At 31.9% G+C, this 7,911-nt stretch overlaps 1 long non-coding RNA gene across 1 annotated transcript; it reads right to left on the reverse strand.

Annotated features, from left to right (window-relative positions):
* Window positions 1-261: 261 nt before the first annotated feature.
* On the reverse strand, window positions 262-6,633 carry LOC143066395 (uncharacterized). Its single transcript, XR_012975597.1, has 4 exons — window positions 6,501-6,633; window positions 6,189-6,259; window positions 5,818-5,920; window positions 262-335 (listed from the first exon to the last, which is right to left on the reverse strand). It is a non-coding gene; the product is annotated as an uncharacterized LOC143066395 (long non-coding RNA).
* Between the last annotated feature and the right edge of the window lie 1,278 nt (window positions 6,634-7,911).

The following is a 7,911-nucleotide window of genomic DNA, read 5'->3' on the forward strand; positions in this document are numbered from 1 at the left end:
AACTAATAGATTGAAAATAAACTGACAATGCCATGGCTAAAAATAAAAAGATAAACAAAATAATAATAGTAAAGAAGACAAAACATAGAAAACTAAAGACTAATCAACATTTTGACTTACACCTTATATTCATTTTAAGTATCATTAGTCATCGATTATTCTAATTGCAGAACAAAACGTTTCAATCCGTACTCAAACACTTGAACTTTTCAATTTCATTTTTTTTAAATACATTTATTTGTAAGTACATATTTATAATACCTTCAGCTGCAATCAGATTTATTCGTGCTTCAATATTGTTCTCAATAATTATGCAACCATGTACTTTGTTACATCTGAAAATGCCACATTTTGTAAAATCAAGCTAATACAAATTTATCGATCATATAGATACCCAATTTGTATGTAAAATATATATCGTTTTTGTTAGTTAATTATTTTTGTTCTAGGTAAACGAACCGGAAAATACTATGTGAATTATAAGACCCTTAGCACACTAGGACATTTAGATCGATTTAGACTAGATCAATTCACTTTATATCGATTTAAGGGCCAACGTGAACGTTTAAAGTCAAATCGTTCTTCAATCTTCACTATGACATAAAGAGGTAGTATAGTTTCAATAGATCTAAAGTGAAACGATCGTAGGTTTTAACAAGTACGATTGAATCGAAAATAATGTATGCGCATGTATACGGACAAAATACTCATTCTTGTATATATCGATGGTTCGTTGTTAAATCCATATTTCTCTTCTAAAAGGGTCTTTGTGTACATGCAAGTAAAAAGAAATCCTTCGTAGCAAATTTGCCAAATCTGTGTCTTCTTTCCTTTTGAAGATTTTATTTGTCTCGCAAAGACTAGTTTCAATATTTAAACTTGTGATTCAAGAGAAACTGAATAGTCATCAATATTTGTTTCTAGTGTGTTTGCCAATGTATCAACACTTACACAAATAGATTAATCATTTCTATTTATAAAGAGTGTTTACAGTTTTACGGGTAATAAGATCAGATCGATTGCATTTTTAATTGTAGTGTGTACGCAGTGTTACAGGTTAGACCGACAGAGATCGTTATGATTAAATATAATGTGAACGCTAACAAGCTTTATTTAGATCGATAAAAAATGCTAGTGTGAACGGGGTCTTATTTTCAAGAAATCCAATCTCAATTTTACAAGCATTTGTTTTCTCTCCAGTTTACTATGTCAATCTATTATCGTCTGATAGTCATGGCTGCCCTGAAAATGGTCACTGTATTGTTGGCAGGTTGTTACAAAACATAACTCTTCCATAAAGCATCATTCCGTTGTGCAAAAGGGTGACTCATATCTTTACTCATTGGTTTTTAAAATAGTAAAGAAGAAACTTTAAAAACAGTATTATGTACCATATACATCGAAAAAAACCAAATAAGTCAACAAAATACTTCATACACAATCCTCAAAAGGAAACGATTGATGCTGAAACATTTAACAAGTCTTAGAGACAAATATGACAGAAAGCATGAAACAAAAACCCTTGAATTATAGGTTCCTGGCAGACACAATAAGGATATTGACGTTAAATATGTTAAATTTGTTGGTGAGTGCACACACCTCTAAACCTTACCTAGTACAAAAAAGAAAAAAAAGCAAACTTTACAAAAACAGTCGGAAGTACACGATCGAGTAAACAAAACAAATGTAGCCGAATTTACTCTTTTGGATTTTTGTTATTGTTGAGAGTTGCCTGTGGTTCCTTACATCTACTTCATATGAATTGTGGTGGGTAGTTGTACAGTTGTACCACAAAGTACTGATTTTGATAAAGTACCAGCAATGACTTAAAACAATTTAAATTTAAAGTTTCAAATCATAAATAAACCATGTTTTCCCAAATTTAAAAATCTATGTATGCCTATGACCGAATTGATTGTTTGTTAGTAATGTAAACAGGGAAGCAAACATATTGGGTCATTAAGTCATGTTATCAGGAAAAATAAAATAGAATGTAGGAAACATGGTTATGACGGCAAGTCATTTTTGTCGAGACCTTCGACTTTTGTCAAAAAAGCGAGACATAGCGAGCCTTCTTTCGGCGTCGTCCACAAATATTCACTCTGTGGTCAAAGTTTTCTCATAATTTTAATAACTTTAATACAATATCCTGGATTTCTACCAAACTTGGACAGAAGCTTGATCATAAGATAGTAACCAGAAATAAATTAAGTAAAAACAAAATCATTTTTTTTTCTTTCATATTTTACTTATAAATGAACATAGTTTTTCTGCCAGGAAACATTACATTCACTCTGTGGTTAAAGTTTTAAAAATTTCAATAACTTTCTTAAACTATCCAGGATGTGTTCCAAACTTAGATAGTAGCTTGTTTATGATCAAATGATAGTATCCAGAAGGAAATTTTGTCAAAAGTTTGTCCCTGTTTTTCCGTATTTTACTTATTAATGGACTAAGTTTTTCTTCCAGGTAACATTACATACAGTCTGCAATTAAAGTTTTAAAAACTTTTATTAGATTCATAAACTATCGAGATGAATATTTTTATTATTTTTTTCCTCATTTTTGTTGAGCCTGTGATTAACAGCAAAAGAAGGCGAGACACTGGGTTCTCTGGATCCTTTACGATTTTTTTCTAAAAGCAAGACGTGCTTATCAACAAGTAAGTCACACGGTAAATGTATATTTTTTGTACTGAAGTCCCGCAACCATGTGAAAGTTATTACCTCATGACTGAAACAAAACTTTGAATTTTTCGAAAAACTAAGGATTTTCTTGTCCCAGGTATAGATAACCTTAGCGGTATTTGGCACAACGTTTTGGAATTTTGAATCCTCAATGCTCTTCAACTTTGTACTTGTTTGGCTTTGAAACTATTTTGATATGAGCGTCTGTGATGAATCTTATGTAGACGAAACGCGCGTATGGCGTACTAAATTATAATTCTGGTACTTTTGATAGCTATATAAAACTATCAATGAATGTTAGAAATTCTTATCAGGTTACAGCTGTGTATGATGAAGTCCTCATTCCACAGATAGGAAATGAGAGTCCATAATACAAACCTCTCAAACCAACATACAACTAAACCATTTTTCTTGTTTCGAAATCAAATTCTATATGTGGTTTCATGCAAATCTAATTCTCCTGTTATTACACAGATTTGTTTAATAAATAAATTTGGTTAATTTCGTGTATCCAACGTGCTTTTCTGAATTAAAATATTTAAGGAACGCTCAAAACATAACAAATAGAAAGCTATTGATTTGTAAATACCCAAATACGTGTGGAACTGTATGAAAAAGAAACAACTAAACTAATCTAAGGTTACATTTAACTGTTGTGTTGAAACCCTTTGATTTAATATTATTTCCTCATTTATAAACAGAGAAACGTTTTCTTTCTACTAGACAAAGGTTCTTGCATTTATTTGTACAGTACAGTAATTTCTGTCATGTAATGGTGTCATTTTAGCGGCATATCTAACATTGTCATACAGTGCGAGGTTTGGATGGCCGAGAAAAAAATGCTTTTCAGTAGTTCCGCCCCTTTTGTTAATTATATAATTACGGGAACAATGGACACAAAATTATGTAAATATATCAGATGTTCCAAAAGTTTGATGAACGTATCAAATACTACTATGGACTATGTATTCACGCTACCAGTTCTGACAGTTAGCTGGCATTAGAATTGAAAGCTGTAATCATTTATCCTTCGTATAGTTACAATTATAATTACGAAAGCGTCTATAAAAGAGGGACTAAAGATACCAGAGGGACAATCAAACTCATAAATCGAAAATAAAGAACACATGACACAACATAGAAAACTAAAGAATAAGCAACACGAACCCAAAATGGGAATTTGCAAGGATGTTTGGTCTGTCATAAAAGTAGTTATTACAATACCATTCATATGCCAATGAATTTTGGCAACTCTAATTTGTGGTTGTATTTTAGTGAAAGGCTCTTCCTCAATTCAACAGCAAAGTTCTGCGGCTTTGCACTTCTTTGCGATTTGTTATAATGTTAGATAACAGTGATTTATTTCATTCAATATCTCAAATTTTTAGTTGGAATTGTTCTGGAGTTATTATCCTATAGTAATTGTTTGTCCATCTGTATATTAATATGTTTACTACGAGTTATGTGCTCTTATTTTGTAAATTCTTCTCTGCAGCAGCTCTCTCCATTTTTTTCACATTGTTCTCATCTTATCCACGCAAACATATTTCTTTCCATTTCAGAATGTCTAACATGCTTTCAATTTCCCCATAACGAGTCCTTTTTTCCCTGACGAATGCTTTAGTTCACTTTTCTACAAAATTACGAAGTTGTCACCAATCTGTCTATTTGAGGCTGTACAAAAATGTAGCGATGTACGGTTAAAACTTTAAATCCAAGGCATATGAAAGGAAAACAACCAAGTTCTCTTTCTGCTAAAAATCATGTACAACTCGTGGAGGAATTAATTGAAAAAACAGGCAGAAGATACCGATCGAACATCCAAGTAAAAGCCGAGGACACCATTGCAAATTAAACAAAAAAACGACGAAAAGACAATCATCTGTTAATAAAGATATACATATAAAACTAAGGACTAAGCAACAAGAAACCCTCAAACAATGTTTGATCTCATGTGCCTTCCACAAATGACACGCTTTAAGTTAATTCTTTGCTGGTAAGAAAACTATGTAAGCCTGTCTAAAAAAAAGCACAAAGATACCAGAGGAAATGCAAACTCATAGATAAAAAAATAAACGGACAACGCCATGGCTAAAAATGAAAAAGAAAACAGAAAAACAATAATACACAACATAGAAAACTCAAGACTGAAAAACACGAACCCCACCAAAACCTGTGGGTGATCTAAGGTGCTTGCGGAAGGGTACCCGCCGTGTTGCTCATGGTTTTACAAACCCGGTTATAAGTCTAATTCGGTAGGTTACATTCGTGGAAAGGTAACAGATTGTAGTTACGATATTAGGAACATATCCGATATCATCTGTGAAACGGATATCCCGTAACGGTCAACCAACTTGTGATGGCGTCTGTAAAGTTTACGAAGGGGTGATTTCAATTTCACCATTTTGAACTCTTGGTATAATTGCTTCCTTGTGAGTTGCAAATCTCTATCAAGAGAATCATGATAGGGAATACAAGCCCAGTTATATCGTATCAATTGGGAGATATATACTCCTTTTGCAGGCGCTGCTGGATAGTTACTTCATAGAAATGCTTACTTCTTATCTGTCTTACTAAGAATATTTTGTATCAAGTCAGCCTCATAAGAATGAAGGAACAAGTCGACAAGAAGAAGGGCATAGTTGGTTTCCATTAGAATGTGTTCTCAGTTTCAAGTTACAGTATACATTTCTTGTCCTTCAACTAAATTGTCCATATTATGATGATCATCCGAATAGTTTGATGTGAGTTTGACGGTTTAAATCCTGACCATACATTGAGTAAGTATTTATGTTTATGGACAGTAAGCACTTCAATTAATCAAACATATAAATTTTATTTTACTACTGTTCTATGACAGATTACTAGACATTAAGAACTAATCAATTCAACTATGTTCAATTTGTGTTTCTCACAGACAGTTTCCGAATTAATATCTAAATGAAAAAGTATCATGTGAATTTTATAAAATGTCCTCATTGAATCTGAGGAGTGGTAAAAAAATAGTTGTTACCTAAGTCTAAAGTTTGAAAACTGGTTTCTACTAAACTTGAAACTTCCCTGGTCAAAAGTTGATTTTGTTTAAATGAAACCGTTTTATTCAATTGCATACATCCTCTTCTCTACTTACGTTTCGTTTTGCTTACAATTACATCTGTGTTTACAGCGTAAGCCAAAGAAGTTATCATCACAGTCATCTTGACAATTATTACCGCGTCTTCCTTCAGGACATTCTGTAAAAAGGAAAGGGAGGTCATGCATTCATTATAAACATTGCACTGATAACAAATTTATAAGAGATTAACATCTCTTTCTTACATATACCTAACTTTAATAACCTTCAATAATTAGATGACTATGTAAGAAATCCTAGTTATCAAAATGTTGAATAAATGTCAAAAGGAAACAAAGTTATTGTATTTGAACTTTAACTATGCATCAAAATAAATTTATTGCATATGTTATTCATCATAGGACATGTGGAATGCTAAATCTACTAACCATCACATGTTTGGTTGATCTGATTGAACTTGTATCCTTCACAACATTTTATAAACCATATGCTGTTCTTGCTGAAAACGTTAAAAAATCATATTAATGTTTGGGAACAAATAAAGGGGACATTTAACAAACGACAAAGTAAACATCTTTAGTAGCAGGGAAGCTTTATCATATATGAAATGTATATAATGACAAATTACGTCTTGCCGTTTTTTTTCAGAACACACTAATAAATAAATGTATTTAGGTTTTTCTGTGTGTTCATATAACAAAGCACGAAAAAGAACTAGCTGAGGAAAAACAAATACTTACTTTTTTTTCTTACAAACCCCTGCGCCTAAAGAAAGTGCTGAAATATTTGTTGTTTCTATAATAAGTACAAGCAACAGCGGTAACATTTTGTTATGCGAAACAAGAACAATTAAATAAACTCATCACAGATAAGCCTGAGACTGTCGTCAAGTATGACTTTAAAAAAAACTTTTTATTTTAATCTATTCATTACGGAAATAATTAATTAGTGTGTGCTCATATTTTCAAAGTTAATATTTCCGGGTATTTGACCTTAAATACCTAATAAATTCAATTTTCTGTATAGCGCTTTCTTAAATGGACTAATATATAATTATGTATATATGCTAGTACCTGCGTTCAAGACATAGTTCGTGTGTTCGATGTAGAATATTTTTAGTTATTTTTGATTGTTTTTAAGGGGGAATATTGCCTTCGATTTGTTTCTTTTTCTTATTTTGTCTCCGGTATGTTATTTATTATACAGTGTTATTATTCATTTCATTACAGGGATCTAGAATTTACTTTTAGATCTTACTTCTTGAGATGATAGTAGTCCAACTGTGAACATATTTACCCGGAAGAATTTTACAGTTGGATTGGGTAAGGCGGAAAAATAAGGCTGCCAGATTACCATTCTACTTGTATATTGAAGAGATTGTCTTTTTTTATTTTTTAGCTATGCGGTGTATTCATTTGAGTACAAGGGATCACTAATTTCACCTTCCAAACAAAGAAACTAGCAGACGTGAGACAAAATATCAGGTCATGTCTCAAGCTTGGGGAGCATCATCGGTGCACCAGTTCCTTCGTAATGATGAAACAAAAGTTTTGCCAAATCAATTGGGAAGGGAACTTAATTAGTTTGAAGATATATGAAATTATTGTTAAAAGAGGTTTTTTTAAGAAACACATCATCCTGGGTTTTTTTCAAAGTAAATTTAAAATAAAAATGTAACAAAATGTGTTTTCGTATAATTAAAACTGAGAAAGAAAAACAAAATGAAAGAATAGAATAAAAAGAACAGATACACTGCATCTGAATGCTTCATGTTACACGTAACTCCTTTTCGTTTAAATTAGGAGTCTTAAATTTCCAACTTAAAAATAACACAAGAAACAGATACAACATGAGCTAGAGGCTCTACTGTTGACACAAAGGGGAATGCAGCAGTCGTTACATTTGGCTTATTTCGTATTAATAAGATGTTAAGATGAGGCATTAATAAAATTAATGAATGACCTTATGTTGATTCTATCTGACAGTTTTAGAATATCCTATTGTTATATGTTTGTTTCTGACGCAAATGACATGATATCACTTTATTTGTATGTGACAGTAATATTCAACACAATAAGAAGGGGGAATTCGAATATATTGTTAATAGGGTTCAGCTGCCAATTATTTCCGTGAAATAGCGTGAGAACTGAA

Source organism: Mytilus galloprovincialis, chromosome 3 (genome assembly GCF_965363235.1).
Source record: "Mytilus galloprovincialis chromosome 3, xbMytGall1.hap1.1, whole genome shotgun sequence".
NCBI classification, from domain to species: domain Eukaryota; kingdom Metazoa; phylum Mollusca; class Bivalvia; order Mytilida; family Mytilidae; genus Mytilus; species Mytilus galloprovincialis.